This window comes from Phalacrocorax aristotelis, chromosome 3 (assembly GCF_949628215.1).
Source record: "Phalacrocorax aristotelis chromosome 3, bGulAri2.1, whole genome shotgun sequence".
Taxonomy (NCBI): Eukaryota; Metazoa; Chordata; class Aves; order Suliformes; family Phalacrocoracidae; genus Phalacrocorax; species Phalacrocorax aristotelis.
In genome coordinates, this window is record NC_134278.1 from 23,764,512 (window position 1) to 23,775,863 (window position 11,352).

The window sequence follows — 11,352 nt, forward strand, 5'->3', positions numbered from 1 at the left end:
ATTTCCTGTTGATCCTAGACTAATGCCTTAGCAACATATTTATATACTCTATCTATATATGATACCCACAATGTTTGTATCAAGTTACGCTTCAGAGTTTCATCATGTCTGTTGACCAGGCAGCTGACATTTGCCCTGTGATACTGAAGATGGAATTCTTCTGATCTTACATGTTTAATTGGTCTCTTCTGAGTTTCCTCTATAAACACAGAAGGATGGACCTTGGACAGCATCATTCATGTAATCATTTAACAAGTATTTAAAACAAGTAAGATGAATTATTTTCTTGAGATTCCAGGTGCTAGTGAACAGCTTAGGCAGATGATGCCTGTGACATATAATAATATATTGTATAACAATAATATACTGTATTTTCATCCCTTGATCTCTTACCATATAACCTCTCTTCATATATGTTGTAACCTTTTCCTTCCTACATGCCTTCATCTCCTTTGTCTGATGCTTAGACTGTTAGCTCATGGATGGTGCTGTCTTCTGATTTTGTGCTGTGCTTCTGTGGATTCTGTCAGAAGAAAACCCATAAAGAAATAAATAACTGACATTATGAATGAATAAGGTTAAGTCATTTTCAGAACGTACAAGAGGAATATCTAATTTTTATCCCAATGTGATTGCAAATGCACAAGGTCTACTCCAGATCCATAAATCATAATAAGAGACCTAAAACACAATTTCTGTCTTCAACAGTATTAGTGTGTAGTGTAATAGGATCAATGCTCTCATCTCATTAACTGTTAGATTCAAAAAGTGGGATTTTCCAATTTCAGTGAGGTCTCTATGCTCTTTAATCATCTTATAATATTTTTTGTTGACACAACAAAATTGACAAAGTTCATTTCACGTTACAAACTCCCAGTGTTCTCTGTCAGACAATAATGCTGATATAGCAACAGTGTAATCATCATAATCAACTGTGATGTTATTCATGGCATGGAAAAATATTCCCTATATTAGACTTTCCAAATTAAAATGTAAACTCTATGATTACCTAAGGTACTTATGGTTTTGTCTAAACTTCCCTTTGCATGTAGCATTCTAAAGGATATTGGAAGGTGAATGAAGAAAGACCACATAGTGAATTTTCTAATAGGGAAAAAGTGGTTTTCCAGTTACACATTTAGATTACCATATTTACTTTTGGTGATCTATCACTGAGGAAAAATGTATCATATATAGCATTAGAAGAGTGGGGAATACTGCTAAGAGAGGTGGCTGTAACATCAGTTCTGGGAAGTTTTAAGAAATGTTAAAAAACAGAAATAAAAATTTATTTTGTCAGACCCAGCTGCCTGTGACCAATTACAGGATTTCCCACAATGAAAACTGCCAGAGTATCTAGTGCATGGTGAGGTCTAAAGTCATGTGACTGACCAACAAAGCCCTAAAACGGAAGAAGGCTAAGGAGATGGGCAAAGGCAATGTGCCTATGAAGCTCAGGGAATAAAGCAGTATATGACTGACCACACCCTTGAAGCTGGCGTCTTTGCAATATGATTCCTTTGCAAAGGAGGGTGGTCTTTGTTTTGGATAAAAGGCTGTCAGGACTTGAGTGGATCAACTGGTAGTGTAAATGTTTCTTCCTTTGTTCATTAAAAAAGTGTGAATGTCCCCCTGAGTTAGACAGGTCAACATGGGAGGGGAATGAATATACAGCTCAGCCCAACAGAGAGTATAAAAACTATACAACTATCAAAAGTGATCTAAAGGGAGCAATGGGCTTGAGCTGGCACCAACCCAATCCTGGTGATTGATGATGTTCAGCATCATGACAGTGAGCATATTATATAGACACCAGTAACGGGAATCATATTGGTATTGTGACAGAACTGTGTGCTTCAGTTGCTATATTTTGCTAAGCGTAACTTACATTTGTATTTTGTTATGCAGTATATTTTGTAGCATTCCACTAAATCAGAAATCCCATGTAATATCAACTATATTCAAATAAGAAAATATGATATTAAACATTACACTCTCCATGTATGGAGTATCTAAAAGATGGTCAGAATATTGGACTCTGGCAAGTCATTTCTCTGTTTGTCTTTCAAGTTGGGAATTATTAGACTGTAAAGCCTTGATCCATAAAAAGGTCAGAGGTAAAATTTGTAGTGTGAACCTTAAAATCAGTGGATATCTGGGTACCTGAAAACTAACTCTGTTCAGATTAGTTTCCTTATTGTATCTTATATTCTTCATGACATTGGCCTCATCATTCTCTTCTACCTTCTGTTGGGATTGACATCAGTAGAAACACAGTAGATAATGGACAACATAGATTCAAGCAGTGTCAGTCAGAGAGGAGATTAAATTATGCCCTTCATTTTATTCCTGTATTTTCTAGCCTTCATTAGTCTTTTTATTGATGATAGAGTTAGAACTGTTGTGACTAAAACTTGTTGCTTTGGGGGAGTAAGAAAGGCTTCAAGACGAATAGCTCCTAAACAAATTTACAATGATGACATTTGACCTTGGAAAAAGCAGATGTACAGAACCATAAAGATAAGGAACTGCAGAGCAAACACCAAACCAGAACAGACCACCCCTCAAGGGCAGTATATATGTGATCTCAGAACTGAGTTTGTGCAAAAGTGAAAGTTAACTAGTGGACACAGTGAGGAAGGGTATAACCTTCACCCAGAGACCCCTGACAACCACCCAGAGACACCAACAGGCATGCGCAAAGGGCAGTTGTATATGATAATGAGTTATCTGAAAATTAATGAATATGTATATATTTTCTCAGAACGCTAATGAATATGTATGTAAAGTTTGTATAAGTTATGCAACTAACGCTGTGCGGCCACGCACATTAGGAGGAGCGATCCCCTGTGCATCCAGCACTACAATAAAGAATACCTGCTTAACAGTCATTCATTCAGGCTGTTGAGTGCTGATTTCGGCTTTTCATGGCATCATTGAAAAGGAACAACAAAACAACATAAAAAAGTATCTGCTTGTCATCAAAAGCTATGGTAGAGCCATCAAATTTTACATGAATATTTTGGCTGGTAAGACATACTGTCAATAGAATAATACAGTTCAGAAGAGACCTCAGGAGGTTTCTAGTCCAACCTTATGCTCAGAGCAGGGTCAATGATGGGGTCAGACCAGGATGCTCAGGGCTTTGCCCAGGCAGATCTTGAAAATCTCTAACTAAGGAGACTGCACAACCTCTCTGGGCACACTGTTCTACTGCTTGTCTCTGTCCCCATGATGAAAAAGGCTTTTCTAATATCAGGCACTGCTGGTTACTGTTGAGCTTGCTGTCTGTCAGAACACCTGGTGTTGCACCCCAGCTGATCAGGCACCAGTCTGTGTCACTGTCAAGGGCTTTTCATTCCAAAATGCAGGACTTTATAATTTCATAAGATTCCTGCTTCTTGTTCCTCCAATCTGCCTAGGTATTTAATGGTAGCTTTGCTCTCAAGTTAAGTGGTCCTCCTAAAACTTGACATAATCTTTAAACCTTAGGACAGTTCTCTCTGTCACTTCCTCCAAGTCACTGATGAAGATGTTAAACATAACAGGTCCCAGGGCAGACCCCTGCAGCACTCTGCTTGTTACCAGGCATAAGGTAGAGAATGACCTATTGACCATGATACTCTGAACCTGCAGTCTGGTACGCCAACCAGCCTTTTACCAACCTAGTTGTCTACCCATCTAGACCATAACATCAGAACTTTGGTACGGACCCGATTTTGAATAACAGGAAGATATGTAGCATACCACTAATGTTTTGTTTGTAGTAATTGATGTAGTCACATTTACAGAAGCTTATGGTTCTCTCTATTTTTTTTTTTTGTGAGGCAAAGGCAAATGGCCACGTTTCCTATGGTGTTTATGTTCTGAATATGTAGTCTGAGCCGTAGAGTGGTTCTCAAAGGTTCCTAGTTGCCTAGTTTAAACTCAATCTGAAATACAAATTGTGTGGGGGTGCATGTGTCTTTTGAAAACTTCAGTAGGTGGTGATTTGAATCTTTGGACGACTACAGAGCATTTATTGAAGCAGAAAAGATCCCATCTTATTTACGCTAGTATAATGATTCGAATGGTGAAGTTCAGCACAGACAACTGGCAAAAAGTAAACACTGGCTCTGTGGAAACCAAAAGAGTTACTGCAAAACCTAATGTGAGACTAGCGTCAAGATAAGATGACCATGCAAATGTCAACTAGTAGAAAGCTAGGGACAGGGGCACAAGTGTGTATAGACTTAGGGAGAAGTTTAGCAGTAGTTCTGAGGGATTAATTTTGTTTAGCTATTGGATTTGGGCACTTAAAGAGTCTTCAAGATGTATGTGAGAGGAAATCACCTTCAATAATGAGACCTTGCTTTCTAAATTAACAAAAATTTATAATGATGAATGGAGCAGCATCTAACAAGTCTAGATTTTCTGCTATGCCAGTGCTTTTTTGCTGACCAAAAAATGAATATGCATATTAATTACATATTAAGCTCCTTACTGAAATGGTCTTTTCTGGACACGAGTTCAGAAATAATTTATGAAAAATGAATATTTTCTAGTTTTTTTGTCAGTTGCATGGCTTTAATACAAAGTGATCTGCCCAATAGAGCATGATGAGGGTCCACGATATTTTGGAAACATTTTTGTTACAATTAATTTTTGCAAAGGAATTCAGAGCTCATATGACTGCTCTATTCAGGTTTAGAAAAGATGCACCTCAAGCAGAAGTAATGCACATTTTCTCAGATTGCCCAGACAGTATCCTTCAGCTGTGACCAGGAAGAACCACGTTTGGGAAGTTCGGTCTCTGTGCCTATTTCATCCTTGGCCTCACTCCTTAGCCTTATACAAGGGTGCCAGTTAGTGTCAATTATGATGGTGTTTTTTTGTAATGTGGGCATGTGTCTGCAAGGAACTGGACAAATTGCTAACTTACTACTTCTGAGCTGCAAAATAGCTATCAGATGGCCACAGTTTTCTATCACCAGCCATCTGGGTTGAACTTGTAGAAATGATTTGTAAGGCACAAAGATTTAAATCACAGGTATTTCAACTTATTTTCAGGTATGTATGGCTGCATCTAGACTAGCACATTTAAACAGGATGAGATTATGTGTCCAGCACTGCCTCAAATGTATTCACACCATTTAGTTGGAGGTGTTGGGGGTGTCAGTGAGTCATCAGTGTCCCCAGTTCCTCACCAGGAAAAGTTTGATGCAGTTGGTCTCTTCCTTTTTGATATTTCGTATCTGCTTGTGCCTATTTTTGTACTTTTTTCTTAACACAGCCTGTATATGTGAGGTTTCTCTCCCTTGGTTTTCAATTACTCAGTTTTCTGTTCTCTCTTCTACCTAAACTGCTCTAACAAGGTGTCACTCCTGCAGTGACCACTGAGGGGCTACTGAGATTTGTGTTTACAGTCTGGGATGACTTGTACAATTCTGTGTTTACGCTCTCACAAACCACACAGGTAAGTCATTCTACACAGAATAACAAGTAGCTACAGTATAAGCCACATCTATCCCAGACCAAACTTGACTGCTTAGATAATTGTTATCACAGCTGAAACAAGGTAAAATTAGCATATGCCAGGGCAAGCTCAAACAGGTCCTGAGACCATGCCCTGTCAGGTCAATACAAAGACTGTGCCCTTTAATTAGCAATGAAAAACTATTCTGTTTACTAGACTAAAGGCATGGTTTCAGAATGACTCAGGCTTTCATCTGGCCATGTCAGAGGTGAAGGAAGATGCCTTTCCCAGATTTTCATCTGCAGGACTTGCTGAAGTTCATAGTGAACTGAATGTCCCAAGTGATAGTCAGATACACTAAACAACATGCTGTCTTGCACCTAAATACTTCCACATTCTAAGAATGAAATGCCACCAATTCTGCTGTATTTTGATATGTTTAATTCTTAAATATTATGCATAAATGTTTGTTTTTCAAAACAATAATAATCTCAAAAGAATATTCACTTCAACAATGCAAATGTATTATGAATTAAATGTAAATTCTGCTTTATACTTTTAATTAAGAATACTACAAACTATAACAACAGCCATCAAGTTGATTTGGAATTCCATCAGTGAAGTGCAAATGAGAAACATATGGAAAATATAGTTTAAATTCCCTTTATTAGGTTGAACATCTCTGTCACCTGTCAAGGAGCAGCAAAATGGATGATCCAATGTGCATTGTAAATTCTGCTGAGCTGAACAGCAATACCTCACCCTCTACATGTCTTGCCAGCTGCAGGAGGAGCAACAGGGAGTAGCAGATAGGTGGAAAAGGCTCATGGCAGTGATGAAATTCTCTGCTACTGTTCAGTGAGATCTGCCTTTGAGATATCTTTCATGGGTAAGCTTTTACCTAAAATAAACAGAGAGACATTTAACCTTACTGCTACTGACAGAGATTGCTGTTTGCTTGGTCTTTCCTTCCTGATAATTCAGCCACAAAGTGTTTTGAACTGCCTTGATAAAAAGGGCAAAGTGACCTTGAATATTGACATAATTTAATTAAGAACCTGTACTTTCACTTGTCTACCTGTAGCAAACCCCCCTCTATTAAATGAGTGTCATACTAAAAACAGTATGGGAATTAAATTATCATTGGCTATTATTGTCCTTGGGTATGGCCATGAAACTGAGTTATCTTCAGGATGAAAAAGGTGTGGGTTCATGTCAGGTAGGATTCATTTAACTAAACTACTGTGACTACAACTCATCTACAGTAATTACCCCTGAGGCTCCCATTACTGTCAATAAAGAAAAATAGACACCTTGAGAAGTCAGTTTATCTCATGCTGAAGCACATGCCTAAAACAGGCTGAGTCATGCCCTAGAAAGTTTGGCTTTCAGGATGAAAAGGAAAAAGCTTCTTTGCAGGTAACATGAAACTGGGTAAAAATCTGTGTATGGGCAACTACTACAGACTAGCTAACATCCAGCAAGTTCAGACTCGCTTTCTGCGCAGCAGCTGCGCTTGTTGCTTTTCGAATGTGTGCACACACACAAACAGCAGGACTTTTCATAAGAAGATGCCTCAATCTCAACAATGAAACTGGATCCAGCCCACTCCTAAGGGTATGAGGAACAAGTACAGCAGTCCCCAGCTATTGCTGGAGGATAGTCAAAAATTGCTAAAGAATTCTACCGTCCTATGTGAGGTGGAAAGGCATTGAGGGCATGAGTGGCATGGGGCAGGAGGGCAGGAGACTACTGTGAGGAGGTTTTAAGCCATTCATGGAGGTGAGAAAAATTAGTGTGGAGGATTTTGAGGTGGGAGTTCTCAATTTATTTTTCTTATGGTGTCACTTTAATTGTAAATTCTCTTTCTCCATGATGCTACTGTTAGCACAATTTTTCTTATTGGATTGACAGTCTTTCCAGGAAAGCAACTTCTTTCAGCTCTGGTAGGAAAAGGCTAATCTTGCTGCTTTCCTTTCCATGCCATGGAGAAGCCTCTATTATGACTGCTTAACAGCTGTTTTGGGATATCACAAGGAATATTGAGGGGACTGCTGCTTTTGCTTACAGTGGTGCTTCTCTCCAGTTCTCTCCTGGCCTGAATGAGGCTATGTACAGGGATCTCTTCCACACCTTTGCTGTGAGCTCTAAATTACTAAGAAAACAAAAACACACCCAGAAATCCTATCAAATGGATTCTACTGTAGACTGCTTATTCTCAAGCTGCTGCCTAGCACCGACTCAAAAACAGAAACAATTTTATAAAGATATATAACAGGTGGGGGTGTCAAGCAGGGGATTATTAAACTGTTTCCATCAGTTCACAGCCAGCTCAGTACCCACTGTTGTGGATTTAGGACAGGTATTGTCCTTTGCCATCACTGAAACAGTATGGATGAGATTCAATAACAACCAAGACTTGGACCTTCGTCGCCACCTCAAAATATGCAATTGTGCTTACTTTATTATAAAGCTTTTTTCTTCAATTCATTTGAGATCCATATCTGAGTAACGATCTCTACAATTACTGGTTTTGCCATGAATTGTAGAGATCTCAAGGGCATTAGAACTCTACAGTATTTCCATTGCTTAATTTCAAACTGTTTTTTTATTCACATTGAAGTATCAGGATATTGAAATGTAATGCAGAAAGTCACTGATCTGAAATGACCAGCATAATGTACAGTTTAGTCATCTGAATACTATCTCTGCTGGATTATGTAGCTTTTGGCTGATGTCTTCAGCCTGAAATACAAAATCAGTGCTTCATATTCTAGCTGCCATGTCACATTGCATTGGTTAATACATGTCACATAATGGTCTGCTACAAGAAATCACAACACAGTAAGCTTTTGCAGTCTATTACAGTTATTGCTTAGTAATTCCTAATATTTGTGATGGGAGATGTTAATGAAGCATTACTGTTCTTGCATTTGTTTGAATTTTATACAGCTAGTATATTGTTCTTTTATCCATGTCCTTTAGCAGCCAAGAAGAGATTTTTGCGAGTTATGGAGTACAAGAATTATATACAGTGATATGGAGGGAATATTGCTGCTTCAGCTAACCTAAGTAATATGGAACAATAAATGTAGTATTTTCTTTATTATTTCTCTCCATCCATGTTATTCAAATGAAAGAAATTTAATTTGAATTGTCTCACTGCAGATATAAATATGCTACGGATAGTCTGCGCCAGCATCAGTTTAGAAACAGAGTGTCTGATCTGCAGCAGCATTATACCAGGTCTGCTGAAAGCTGCAGTGAAATGTGCACTCAAATGATGTCTCAAGTTAGTGCTTATCTCTCTGTACGCTTGCTTGAATCAAGTAAGAATATAACACCTGCAGTGAAAATCTGGCTGGACAAAAGTTTGCACCTGTCACAACAGTGGTTCAGTGTCCCCCTATTACAATATACAGCATTAAAAAGAAGCCCAAAGGCAAAATGTAGCAAGAACTTGGATGGTTTTAGTTAAATTACTTGTTATCCCATCTGGACTTCAGCTGCTGCAGTTAGAGAACTTCCAGGTTTTGCAGAAACCTGGAAGGCATTCTCTCTCTGCTGGCACCTGGACGTTTAAAGTTGAATTAAGATTCAATTTTTAAATATTTTAAAATATCTCTCTCAAACTATTTCTGATTGATGAAATTGAAACAATACATTTTCAGAGAGAAGTAGACATTATAGGACAGCATAAAGACAGTTATTAAAGACTGTATTTATAAATCAATTTCCCATCTTCAAGTGCCAGGCAGTTAAAAGCATTTTATTTAAAATAATTATTTAAGAAGCCTACTGTAAAAATCATTCATCTTTTGAAAGACCTAACAGCTAGCTTTCTGATATGGCAAAAATTAATAATAGTATCTTGTGCCTGGACTTTAAAGTTTAAATAAATAAAAACAGCACACACCTTGATTTTATTGCTGCAGTTACTTGCAGTTTCTAGCCTATGAGGTCTTGAATGCTTTTGGATGTCCTCTTTAGTCCTGGTTGCTATACTTAGATCAGAAAAAATGTGTTCATGTTACAATGGTATTACTGCTTGGAAAAAAAATGTACATTGCTGTATTTTTCTAACATAGTTTCTGAGATCAAACAATTCTGATTTCTCTTACAATGTCATCCTTCATGAAAAATAAAACAACAAAAATACCCCTACTCTTGCTGCAAAGAGCAGCTTATAAAACATTCTACCAGCTTAGAAAACAGAAGGTAAATTTTATATGAAGCTAATTATGAAATATTTTCTAACCTGATAACGGTTTTTGCATCTCTGGATCTGGCAGTACAGGTTCAATACCACCATACAGAGAACACACAGCCACCCAAATTCTCTCCTAATACAAGCTCACCTTTTTTTTTCTTTTTTGTCCTTTTACATCAACAGGGAATGTTGTCCTGTTTGTTATCTATTGTACAAATAAGAGATGTAGAAGCATTCTTTCTCAGTTCTAAGTGATTAGATTCTCAGGAATCCCATTGCCATCAACTGTGTTTGACAGGTCTGTGCTGAGCTGGACACTATCTAATGATATTTATGTACTTTTCTATATATGTATATATGGGACAGGTATACTCTTAACACTGAATGTTTGCTGTTATGTGGTGGTAATTCCATAGTTTTATTCTGTATAGTATTGGACCTGTGAAAAATATATCAAATGTGATTCTCCCTGTGTTATTCTTTAGAAAAAAGTTCGTAATACACAGAGATTCAGAGAATATCCTGAATTGGAAAGCACCCATGAGGACCATCAAGTCAAACTCCTGGTTCCACACAGGGCAACCTAAAAGTTAAACCATATATCTAAGGGCATTTTCCAAGTGCTGCTTGAATACTGGTGGGCTTCAGGCCATGACCAATTCCTGAGGACCTTGTTCCAGTGCTTGACTGTGCTCTCAGTGAAGAATTTTTTCCTAATATCCAACCGGAACCACCCCTAGAGCAGCTTTAAGTCATTCTCTTGTATTCTATCACTAAGCAGCAGAGAGAGATCAGCACTGCCCTCTCCGCTCCTCCTCATGAGGAAATTGTAGACGTGAGGAGGTCACCCTTCAGTCTCCTCTTCTCTAAGCTGAACAATCCTTGTATCTTCAGCTGCTTCTCATAAGTCAAGCCCTCTAGTGCTTTCACCATCTTTGTTGCCCTCCTTTGAACACATTCTAATAGTTTTATGTCTGTTTTATGTTGTGGAGCCCAAAACTGCACGCAGTGCTGGAGGTGAGGCTGCACCAACACTGAGTATAGTGGGGCAATCACTTCTTTTGACCGGTTAGTTACACTGTGCTCAATGCACCCGAGGATATGGTGGGCCCTTTTGGATGCCAGGACACTGTGTTAGCTCACACTGAGTTTACTATCAGCCAAAACCCCCAGATCCCTTTCTGCAGGTCTGCAATCCAGCCTCTCATCCCCCATTGTGTATGTACATCCTGTATTTCCCTGTCCCAAGTGCAGAATTGTGAGTGTATACACAGAGACTTATAAAGTCATGGTGAACAGCACAGAAAGTATTATGTGATATTAAATAATAGTCCAATATGGAAACAGATATCTGAGAGAGGCATATTCAGTATCTTTCTGGATGATCCTCCTTCTTTCTACCACTGACAGAGTTACTTTAAGAACTTAACTTAAATGGGATGACTTATTTCTTAGAGAGCTGAAATTATGGAGATAAACACTTGTTTCAGTTGTAATTTGTACATCAAACAAGGAGTCAAACACATTTTCATTTTGGCCCACTGAAGGACAAAATCTCTTTGTGATTTATCAGTTGAATATAGCTAAAAGTAAGTTGTCATTTTTCTGATTTGTAATTTTGGTCATAATTTTTATATTTCATGTTGACTTTTCAGTATAATTGATTATGTTTTAGTAGAGAGATGTC

General features: G+C 38.1%; 1 long non-coding RNA gene across 1 annotated transcript; it reads right to left on the minus strand.

Moving 5' to 3' along the window:
• Positions 1-6,052: 6,052 nt before the first annotated feature.
• LOC142055728 (uncharacterized) lies at positions 6,053-9,869 on the minus strand. The gene is made up of 3 exons (XR_012660012.1): positions 9,714-9,869; positions 9,372-9,454; positions 6,053-6,356 (listed from the first exon to the last, which is right to left on the minus strand). It is a non-coding gene; the product is annotated as an uncharacterized LOC142055728 (long non-coding RNA).
• Positions 9,870-11,352: the final 1,483 nt, after the last annotated feature.